Source organism: Solanum verrucosum, unplaced genomic scaffold (genome assembly GCF_900185275.1).
Source record: "Solanum verrucosum unplaced genomic scaffold, falcon-dt-bn FXZP01000297.1, whole genome shotgun sequence".
Taxonomy (NCBI): Eukaryota; Viridiplantae; Streptophyta; class Magnoliopsida; order Solanales; family Solanaceae; genus Solanum; species Solanum verrucosum.
The window spans coordinates 2,548,136-2,559,217 of record NW_026020215.1 but is presented as its reverse complement, the minus strand read 5'-3'; the positions used below and the strand labels follow the sequence as shown (position 1 = coordinate 2,559,217).

General features: G+C 33.6%; 1 long non-coding RNA gene across 1 annotated transcript; it reads left to right on the top strand.

Annotated features, from left to right (window-relative positions):
* The first annotated feature begins 1,041 nt into the window (after nucleotides 1–1,041).
* On the top strand, nucleotides 1,042–2,078 carry LOC125830660 (uncharacterized). The gene is made up of 2 exons (XR_007443154.1): nucleotides 1,042–1,448; nucleotides 1,906–2,078. It is a non-coding gene; the product is annotated as an uncharacterized LOC125830660 (long non-coding RNA).
* The last annotated feature ends 9,004 nt before the right edge of the window (nucleotides 2,079–11,082 follow it).

Genomic DNA, 11,082 nt, shown 5'->3' with positions numbered 1-11,082 from the left:
TATGTTTATGTTTGTATCAATTCGCTATTTCAAGTTTTATCATATTTGTATAATTTCAGGCTTTGTATTACTCAATCATACAAAAACAAACGAATTATACAAACGAGATACGAATTATACAAATTATTGCCCCCTCTCGCTCGCCTCTCTCCTCCCTCTCCCAATCCCACTTGCCTCTCTCCTCCCTCTCCTAATCTCGCTCGCCAAATATACGAATACATATGTATACCAGTTACATATATACAATTATCTAACCAATATACATATACAATTGGTCTGTCTCCCACTCTTTGCCTTTCTTGCTCGCCTCTCTCCTCCCTCTCCCAATCTCGCTCGCCACTCTCCTCCCTATAACATGTAGCTAAAAATTGTAATTAGCAAATTAAATACGTATTTTAAAACCTATTTCATATAACGTGTTCAAAAATATTTATTTTTTTGTCCAAATAATTGGATATTTTAGTATTCATAATTTACAAAATTATTAAATTATTATTTTATCAAATTAATATTATTACTTTTATTATATTTATCTGTTGTTAAACCTAAAATAATTATTTTACTCATTTATCAAATATTTAAAATATTTAAGTGTGCTTATTTTATATAATTTTTGGTTAATAAATATTGTATTCTATTTAATTAAGTGACAATTCGTAATCTTTCCTTAAATAATTTAAATTGTAGTCCCTTCTATTCAAATTATTTAATTCATAGCCCATTTGCTATTCAATTTCATTTCAATTCCAATCACTTTAATTCAATTGTTGTGTCAATTATTGCCTCTTCAATTCAATGTTTTTCGATTATTGCTAATCTGATTCAAGTCACAAAGAGCCTCCTATCTTAATGTCGTCCACCTGTTACCTTGATCAAGCTCAAGATCTAATCATGCCCGTTCATTACATTCAAATCAACGGTCTAAATTCATTAATCCATGCCTTCATATTTTAACCCTAAAAGACCCAACTCTAATTCATTCTCCTCTTTGTCACGAGAACGCGCCGCAGACCCCTTGGGTCGTTTTCATTTTCCGGCGAAAATCACCACCTCCTCCATCTTTGTCCAGCAGGCTCCTGAGAAACCCCGTGCTGCCTGCTCGCCGCCTCTCCTCGAAACCCCGAGCCCGTCTTCTTCCCCTCCTTTCTCTCTTCTCCAGTGAAGATGGAAGCAAGCGAGGACCAAGTGAGCTCCTCATCTCCTTTGCTCCGGCGAGAACAGCCCCGAGCCACCAGCGAGACCCTTCTCCTCTCCTTTGCTTCAACAAGAGAAGCCAACAGTCGCTGGCAAATTGGACCAACAACCATCATCAACCTGAGCGCTGCTCTGACCAGCAAGCCCTAGCGCCGTTCCTCACATTTTACGGTGAGGAAGGCAAAGACGAGCACCAATAGAGTCTGGTCAACACACGGTTTGAGATTTCGAGACGGATCTTAATAGATTCGTGGGTTAGTTTCTTTAATAGTTATCTTATTTCTCAAATGGCCTTTTGCTTTCCGATTAGAAGTCTTATTGCATGTTTATATTGTTAAAGTCATGTAATTTGTGAATCTCGTCTTAAGCATGAACTGTTGTGATTTATGCTAGCCTAAATTTGTTCATTCGCTCTAGCATTTTGCAATAGCACCACTTTGATTCAATCACAAATAGAGCTACTGAGTTTTGAGTGTATTTGAGTAAGATTTGATATGTCAATGGATTGCTTTGCTTAATTTAATTGATCATTCTTTGTGGTTACTTTTGCCTTAATTTATTTGAACCACAAATTGTCCATTTATGTTGCTACTTGATTTGAACTGATTTTACTTCTTTCTTTGAATTTATTTGCTTCGCCTGATTCTCTACTATATTATTATATATTGACCTATATTAATTTATTTCCTTACCTTAACTGAATTTTGTCAGATGTTGTGTTTCTGGTTATGGTAAATTGCCACAATTTTGATATTTTATTGAAGTGAAAGTTTAAAAGATCAAAGCTTTCATTTATGTTAAACTTGAACCATACTGCTCCTAATTGTAATCTTGAAAACTCTATTGGCACGTCAAGATGATATTTTGAAACAGTTCAGCAGTTTATGAGCTCATCCAGATCAAGGTTAGCCATAGTATACTTTAAACAATAATAATTTCATTACAGCTTGTTTAATTAAATAGAAATAGTTTGTAGCATTTAACACCTAATATATAACTATGTTTCATTTTCATGATACAGTGATCAATGAACCTTATCAAGTTATCCCTTCAGGTACAATAATAACTACATCGCTTTGTTCTCGTTAATTTAATTTAGATCTTCTGCTATTTATTTAGCCTGTTAGAGTAGAGGTTGGACGTAAATCACCAAAAAACGAATTGTCGAACCAAACCTATGTTCGCATGAGAGATTTCAATTGTGTTTGTGTGCTCTGTTTCATATTAATTTTCCTCTTCTTAAACATGTAATTTGTTGTTTACTGTTAGTTCAATTCATATACTGTTAGCTTTCTTGTTCAAGAATAATTGTGGAATCATCTGTTAGTTGAATTGTGTTCTGTTAGCTTTCCTCTTCAATTGTGTTTGTTTGCTTTGTTTTCATATTAGCTTTCCTCTTCCTGAACATGTGATTTGTTGTTTACTGTTAGTTTAATTCATGAGTACTGTTAGCTTTCTTGTTCTAGAATAATTGTGTTTCAATTGTGTTCTGTTAGCTTTCCCCTTCCAAGAAAAAACATTATGTATGTACTCTTGAATCTAATTTGCGCGGAAAGTGTATGAGTGATCATATTCCCTCAATTACATATTTAAAATTCAACACAGGTTGTATGAGTGATCTAATTGTATATGTTTCTTTGATGCTTAAAGTACCCTATATATGAAATAAAATCTTAAATTTTTGTTTACACAGGTTGTGTAAGATGGAAATCAGGACCAACTATTAAAGAAGTGCTTTTGCAATGATATTTTGAGAAGCAACCTCAATTTTATTACTTCGTTTCTTTTTAATGTTTAGTATATCTAAGTTACATTTTTCAAGTTGGACCAAATTTTGTTGATGTTAATTTTTCTTTAAGGCGTATGTAATGAGATATCATCACATGAATGTTATTTTGGTCTTTCCTAATTAATATATGACGGTGTTTTTAAAAGATTTTTGTTATCTTACTTCTTTTAGTATGTTATTAGCTAGTTTTAGTTTGTATATATGCTCTTTCCATTGAAGTTACGTATATATAATTTATATATGATTTGATAATTTTAAAATTAACAGAAACCTAAATAACTAAATCAAATCGTAAATACTATAGCTACAAATTAAAATGTCATCAAATATTTGTTATTAGTGACAAAACATTTTGTCTATAAAAGATTAACTTTTAGCGATGATTTTCTTATACTTTTTAAGACGATCACATTTTCTTCATAAAAGTATGACATTTGGTAACAAAGAATAAAATTTGTCCCAAAATGGACTACTTATTACCTACAAATTAACTTTGTATTTTATGACAATTGTGATCGTCGCTAACTATGACATTTTCTAGTTAGAAATTTATTCGTTGGTAAAAGTAGTTTTTTAGTGATGATGTGATAATTTTAAGCTACAAAATGGCAAGAAAGTACCGTTGTCACTAATTTACTTTAGTGACAAAACGATAATGCGTATGTGAAAGGTAGTTTTTAGTGACGAAATAATATTTGTTCAATGACAAAATAGATAGATGATTGGAGACAAAACAAATCATCACTAATTCAAATAAATAGTTAGTGACGCCATCATTCATGTCACCATTATAACTTCTTTAGTGACGAAAAAATGCTATTACCTAAAAAAAAAATATAATTCTATGACAATCAAGTTTGTCATGAATACTATTCATTTGGGGGCGAAAAATAGTTTCGTAGTCAATTCATCTCTAATTTGTGACAAAACACTAATTCGTCTCAATATACATTTAGTGACCCATGCTTTAGGGACGAATGCTTGACGAAATTTTTTTTGTCACAAAATTCCTTTTGTGACTAAATATGAACTTAAAGTGACAAAATATTTCGTCTCAAATAATCAAATTTGTTGTAGTGGCGGCAAACTCCGTCTTCTCTACTGTATAGACTCCCATAATTCCCACTATCTTATACACCTCATGAATAAACTCTTGAGGATCCTCATTGACCTTGGAACCATAGAACTCCAGAGTATTCATCATTGTAAGGTCTCTTATCCTTGTCGCCACCATATCCACATTTCGTTTCACCGGAGCAAAGGCTTTTATATTTTGTTGGCCCATCATAGCTTGAGCTAACACTTGAAAAGTGGCTTGGAATTCGGCATGAGCCACTTGCTCAACCAAAGGGTCAACCGGAACTTGAGGAACCTCAGACTCCATGTCTCACCTGCATTCCTTCTCACGTAAGCTCTTTGAGGGGCCATATCTTAAAAATCATCGGACAAGATTTAAGAGAAGGATCTTCATAGAGATAAACTCTATGGAACGACTTTAAAATAATGAAAGAAGCCTTTATCGTCTCTATAAAAAGAAAGAAGTTATTGAAGACCAATATACTTGATGAGTGAACCTTCTTACAATTCTAATCTACCTTTAGAAAACATTGTTTTTTTCTGAATGAGTTATTATGTAATAAAAAAAAGAGAAGAGAGAAAATTAGTTTGGTGAGGCCTTGTATCAAAATATTGAAAAGAAATAAAAAGTAAGAGTTGAGTGTAGATTTAGGATCTATACTTGTAACCACTTCAATATCACACAGCTAGAAGAGAACAACTTTGCAACCCAAGGGGACTGGAGTAAGATCAATCCTGGATCCCAACCAGTATAAAGACATTATGTGTTGAATTTTCTCACTACACTTTACTTATTTTTTTAATTTTTAATTACCATCTAGTCGACTACTAAAATATTTAGTGAACTAAGAAAAGTAAAATGGATTGATTCACACCCTCCCCCCAATCTTGCACTCTCAGCTTAACTTCAACATGAAAAAAATAGGTTAAGAAATTGAAAGAAATACATGAAAAAAGATATATGCTCAAGAGTTGTAAAGAATTTACTGAACCTTTAGTTTTAAAAAAAGAGAGACGTAAGCTCTAAGTATGCGAAGATGAGTGCTCCAATGTTAGAACTTCACATATCCTTATTTACGGTTTCAACTCTTTATATACAACTATGCCTCACTCTTAATCAAATTAAGAACACTATAAGAACTCTCACCAATGAATTTATAAACACCTCATTCACCATTATCATTTATATAGGTATGAAAAATATATTGAACTAGGGACGGATGTAGGCTACAATATATGGCTACAATCTTTGCCAAAGGTATTGTAATCCTAGATATTATTTATGAATCAAAGTTTTCCTATGCCATTCTAAATTAAAAGGGTACTTTCTTGACATAAAATAGTAGCTCTAAAGCAAAGGAAGGATCTTTAAGAAATAAAATAGTTGAAAAAAGATCATGTCTTGAGAGGAATAAAAGTGGAGATAATGAAAAAACAATAGTGGAATTTCTTCTAATCTTAGTTGCTGATTGAGGCATGAAGTGGAGACTTGAATCCAGAGTCTTCTATTATAAACAGGTACCAATGAAATTTAAAAGTGATCTTTATAGAGTCGTGGTTAAACTGTCTTTGTTGTATGTGGTGGAGTGTTAGCAAGTCAAGAACTCCAATGTTCAGAAGATGCACGTTGCACTAATGAGGATGTTGAGATGGATTTGTGGATATACAAAGAATGATAAAATTAGGAATGAGGATATTTGGGATATGGCAAGAGTGACCGCTATGGTAGACAAGAAGAGGGAAATAATGTGCAAATAATTTGGACATGTGAAAAAGAGATGCACAAATGCCTCAGTTCAGAGGTGCGAGAGGTTGGTTATATTAGATATTTGGAGAGGTAAAGGTAAATCGAAAACATATTGGGGTGAGGTATTTCAAGTTCGGGAAGTATTCATTGCATGGAAGGATTTCTATTTGACATCAAGAGAATATATAGAGTGTTTAAAGAGAGTATGAAAATCAAAGAACCAATATATAAAAAGATTAACATTATATGTTTTTACAAAATTAATCATAGTATGACGCGCATGTATTTAAGGGTATTTATGTCTTTTCTCAATTTAGTTAACCCTAGTAGTATAAATAGAATATGATTAATATTATTGGGGTAGACAACATTTTTCGGTGAATACTCTTGGAGAGGGTTATGGGTTGTATCTTTGTCTCTCTATTAGATCTTTCTTAAATATATTTTGGTAATATTATTTATGTATGAGTTGAATTAAATCTTTTAATTACTTGTTCAAATTAGGAAGTTGTTCTTTAATTACTTCAAATAAGGCATTATTTTCTTTGTTCTTTATCTTTAATATATATTTTCTTTCTTCTTTCTTCTTTAATTACTTCAAAATATCTAGAATGTGTAAGGGATTTAAAATCTGTAATTTGGGTTCATCTGGTATAGGTTTGAACTAGTTTTGAGTGAAAATTCAGACCTATTTCGAGGAAGAAGATGCAGATTTTAGAAATAGCCATATTTGTGATAATAATGAAGTGGGTGTATGAAATTCTTTTTCTTATCACAAAAAAATTGAGAAGATTTTGTGGACTTTTCCGGTGACTTTCAACTTGAAGACCAATGCTTAAATTCCTGAAATTTAAAAAATAACCACTTTTGTGTTGTGACTACTTTGTTGTCTAGTTTTAAAATTTAGTCCTTTAGTTCTTGTTTCTCTCATTCTTCTCTTGAATTTTATAATTACATTACAAATTAAAATTATTTCATACTATAGTTATCTAGTTTTGTGTTTTTATTTTATTTCATTGCAATTTGTTTCATACTTTTCTCTTTTAGTTGTGTCGTGTGTTTATTTGTTTCCTAGTTCGTTAGTGTGTTTTGTCCTTTGTTAGTGACATAAACTCCATTTTGAACCAATACAAGAAAGCTTACTTTGACTTTATTTGAAATTGTAGAACTATGAAGAGACTAAGGGATACCCTTGAGTTGTGAAATCATTTGAGTCTAGGTCTAAACCTAGTGACCTTTGAGTGTATACTCGAGTGGAAATAAAACTGAGTGCAATAATTTGAGTGATATAGATGAAATAGTGACTTGTGAGGTTCATTATTATTACTAACAACTTTTTGGTGTTAAATATGTCTTACACGGGTTCAAGAATTTACAAGGGAGGTTTGGATGACTACGAAGAAGGAGAATTTCATCTTATAATTCTACTTCCTCTAGAGGTTATTGTAAAGAATTCTATAATAATTATAGTAGTGCGTTTACAAGAAAGAGAAAGCATGAACCTAATGAAAATTTGACTAAACTTGAAGTTATTGTTGAGGGATACAAGAGTGGTTGCACTTTTAATTGCACCTGAGGTGTAGATAATTTGTGGTATATCAACTTCGTGGATCTATCATTGGTTGGGTGGTTGGAGATATATTTTCATACAAAATTGAGAACACCGTAAAACAGAAGAGTCCTAATAGAGCAAGAAGGCATCATACATATTCAGAGGATAAATTTGCGTGAGTAAAAGGTCAAAACCCATCCTTAACCCAAATCCCTACAAATATTCACTATATATGTGAATTTGGTGGTTTCTCTTGCACTCATAGGGTTTCCAATTCGGTTACATTTCAGAGATAGCCCTACTCTCTGCTTCAAAGTATTTTAGAAGCCTTCCCAGTATCAGTGAAGGTATCTCGAACCATTAGAAGCAGAGAGTAGGGTTGTCTCTGAAATGTAACCAAATTGAAAACCCTATTAGTGCTAGAGAAACCACCAGATTCACATATATAGTGAACATTTGTAGGAATTCATTTTTTGGATTGGTTGTGACCTCTATCCACTCAAATTTATACTCTGGATATGTATGATCTCCGCCTTTTTCTTCTATTTGGGACTCCTATTTTATGGTGTTCTAATTTTAGTACAGAGTTAATCCAACAATTTAAGCAGAGTCTTTGAAAATTTAGTGATGACAAGCTAAAAGTTTAAGTGAAAAGTTATCCCAATGTCACACCTCAGGGCTACCCCCTTGACGTAACACGGGACCTAGGATCATGAGTTACCCCCAGCTAACCATGTGTCTGGCATATCATAAGCATACTAAAAAAACTGAATAAAAAGATAATATGCGAAATCTAAAACAGTAGATAACTTAAAGATGGGGAATACCCAATAATGATCTGAATATATAAGAAATTTCTAAGAGTTTAGTGATACTGAACAATCACTCAAAACTAAAGTTGAATCTAATACTATGTCTGGAAAAGCCTCTAACTGACTAGAGTTGCTGGGACATACCCGTAGCTAACCCTAGCAAATCTGAAAACTGAAATGAAAGAATGAATCTGAAAAAAACATGTCTATTGTCCTCAAAGTATAAGGACTCACCACTGAAGCTGCTGAATATGGATCGGGAACCGATCTATGCGTGATCTGGATGCTGAGTACCTGAATCTACATCATGAAATGGTGTAGCGCAGAGTATGCGTCAATACTTGGAATGTACTGAGCATGCATGATATAGATACTAAGCTAAACAAATATATATATAAGCTAATCAAAGCATTAGTGAGAAATGATATAAACTGAGCAAGAGTGTAAATATTGAACGTAACTGAAAGGCTAAACTGAATGCAATGACCAGGTACTAATCATGAAAATAACATGTTGAACTGAATACTGAAATAGATACTGAAAACCTGGTCAAATGCACTAGGAGTCTAACTGTGGGAGCTACTATTAACCGACATAAAACCACGTGGGCTAAACATGGAGTTTGATGTATACGCCCCATCGAGAGGACCCAATATACCTTGTCAGGGGTATAAAGGCATCACTAGCGTGATCACTAAATCTGATGCCCACATATGAGACTTACAAACCTATAGGGGCACGTAGTTCTAGGACTATACGGGTACGCTGAACCCTAGTCCAACTTGGTGTTAAGCCTACTCCTAACTTGAAATTTGTACAATACACCATAACTTAAATATACAAGATAGCTCAATATTCTGACATGCTAACTAAGAATGCAACATTTAAGTACTGATAATGAAACATTTGAAATCAGAGTCATGTATATCTGTTTATCTGACCTAGATAGTGTAATTGATGAACTAAACGAATCTACACAACTAGGGTTCTGAGTTTCATGCAAGGAACTAAGCAACAGTGTTACAAAAACCTAATAATCTGATTAAGAATACTATAATAGCTATATCACAACAATTCTAATGTTCTAGAAATCCTAGGTCTAAACAAGAGATATAGAATTAAGAATCTGACTGAATTCTAGGGACATGTGGACGAAAGGAATCCACTAGTGAAATCCCACATACCTAGTGACGAAATTCACAGAGAAATCCTTCAATTTAGGGGGTGGAACTGAAGAAAACCTGTTGCGTTCTTGGAAGGGTTTGGTCGACTCTTTTCTCCTTTTTTGCTCTAAGTTTTGATGAATTTTGGAGAATAATCGTTCTAGGTAAGTTCTGACTAAGTTACTAGGCTTAAACTGAGTAAAACGACATAGTTTAGGGGTTAAACCACATAGTTTAAGTGCCCAACGTCGAGGGGAAAGGACCAAAATGACCCTGACTTAATTCTGACGAAGCCCATCCACGGAGGGAACGAGGGTCCGTCGTTTGGGTTCGTCGTTCATGATCTGCACGACAGGGCTTCACTAAAATGAGCATAAATTTTTACTCAGAGATGGGATTTTAGCATACTCGGTGGCGTTGGAAAGAGGATTCAATTATCTTTCATCTGATTGGTCATGGGCCATGTAATTCCTTTTGTGCTAAGAGTTATGACTGTTTGAAGTTGACCCAACAACAATTTCCCTCTAACTGGCTGCTGACCCTCACTTACGGTTCGTAGGTACAACCACATACCTTACTGGTTGATCGTGGGTGGGATCAGAAACTATAAAGATTTGGGCCTTAACGACAGAACCCCACATAAAGTCCGTGGTCCTACCTACGGTCCGTGGATGGTTCCGTTGGTACTAACACCAACTTTTTTTAAAACTAGCATTTTCCTCATTTTAAGACCTGAGGTGTTACACCCAATGAGTCAAAGGGAATCCTTAGAGCCTATTGCACTACAATTAAATGAATAAGAGAGGACAGAAAGAGAGGAATAAGAGAGTGATCAATAGTGGCAAGTCAAGATATAAAAAAGAAGAGGATATTCCGAAAGAAGTGAGGGAGTGGCTACAAGAAAAAAAGAAAAGAGAGTTAAAAAATGAGAGTGAGTTGTAATGAGAAGAAATGAAGAAAAGTGAGGCAAGTAAGAGGAAAGAAGATGAGATAAGAGAATAACTAGAGAGTGTGAGTAAGAAGGTTTTTTATTCTAACTCTAACCTTTCGAATTCTTGTTTTTCTAGTAGTTTTATTTTTTTGGTAGGTATTCTTGAAGAAGAGCACAAAGAGGACAACATAGCAAGGAAAGAAATTCAAAAATTTAATGAAGCTAGTAAAAATGGGACTACTTTTCCAAGTGAGAAAGAAAGCTTTATTTTATATAATCAAGGTAAAGAAGGTTGTTTATGTGCTTATCAAGGTAAAAAAACTAATCCTAACTCATTAGTTACATCAAATAAACATGCCAGAGACTTGAGTGTGAATATTAGTGTAACACCCCAGATAATTTTTGAGCTAAGACTCGAACCATCCTTCGTTGTGGGTAGGATTTTTCCGAGAAATTAAATTTTTTTAAGTGTTAAGGTCACTAGATATAGCACCTTAAGTTTTAAAAAGAACTAAAGATATTTCATTCAAGTCATTACTAGGTTCCTTTAAGTTTTGGGTCAACTTCAAACGACCATAACTTTCAGTACAGGATGATTTAGGTGAACCATAAGATATAAAATGAAAGGCCTTTGAATTATCTTTCCAATGCCACCGAGTTTGCTAATTTTCGAGCTCGTATGAGTGAGATAGGCCCTTTTGAAATCAGGCTGTCTATTTAAGGATAGTTACCCAGATTTGATAGGGGTATTTGGTCTTTTCCTTAACCCTATCAGATTTAATTTGTTTTTAGTAATTAAATAGGGTTCTAAACTTAT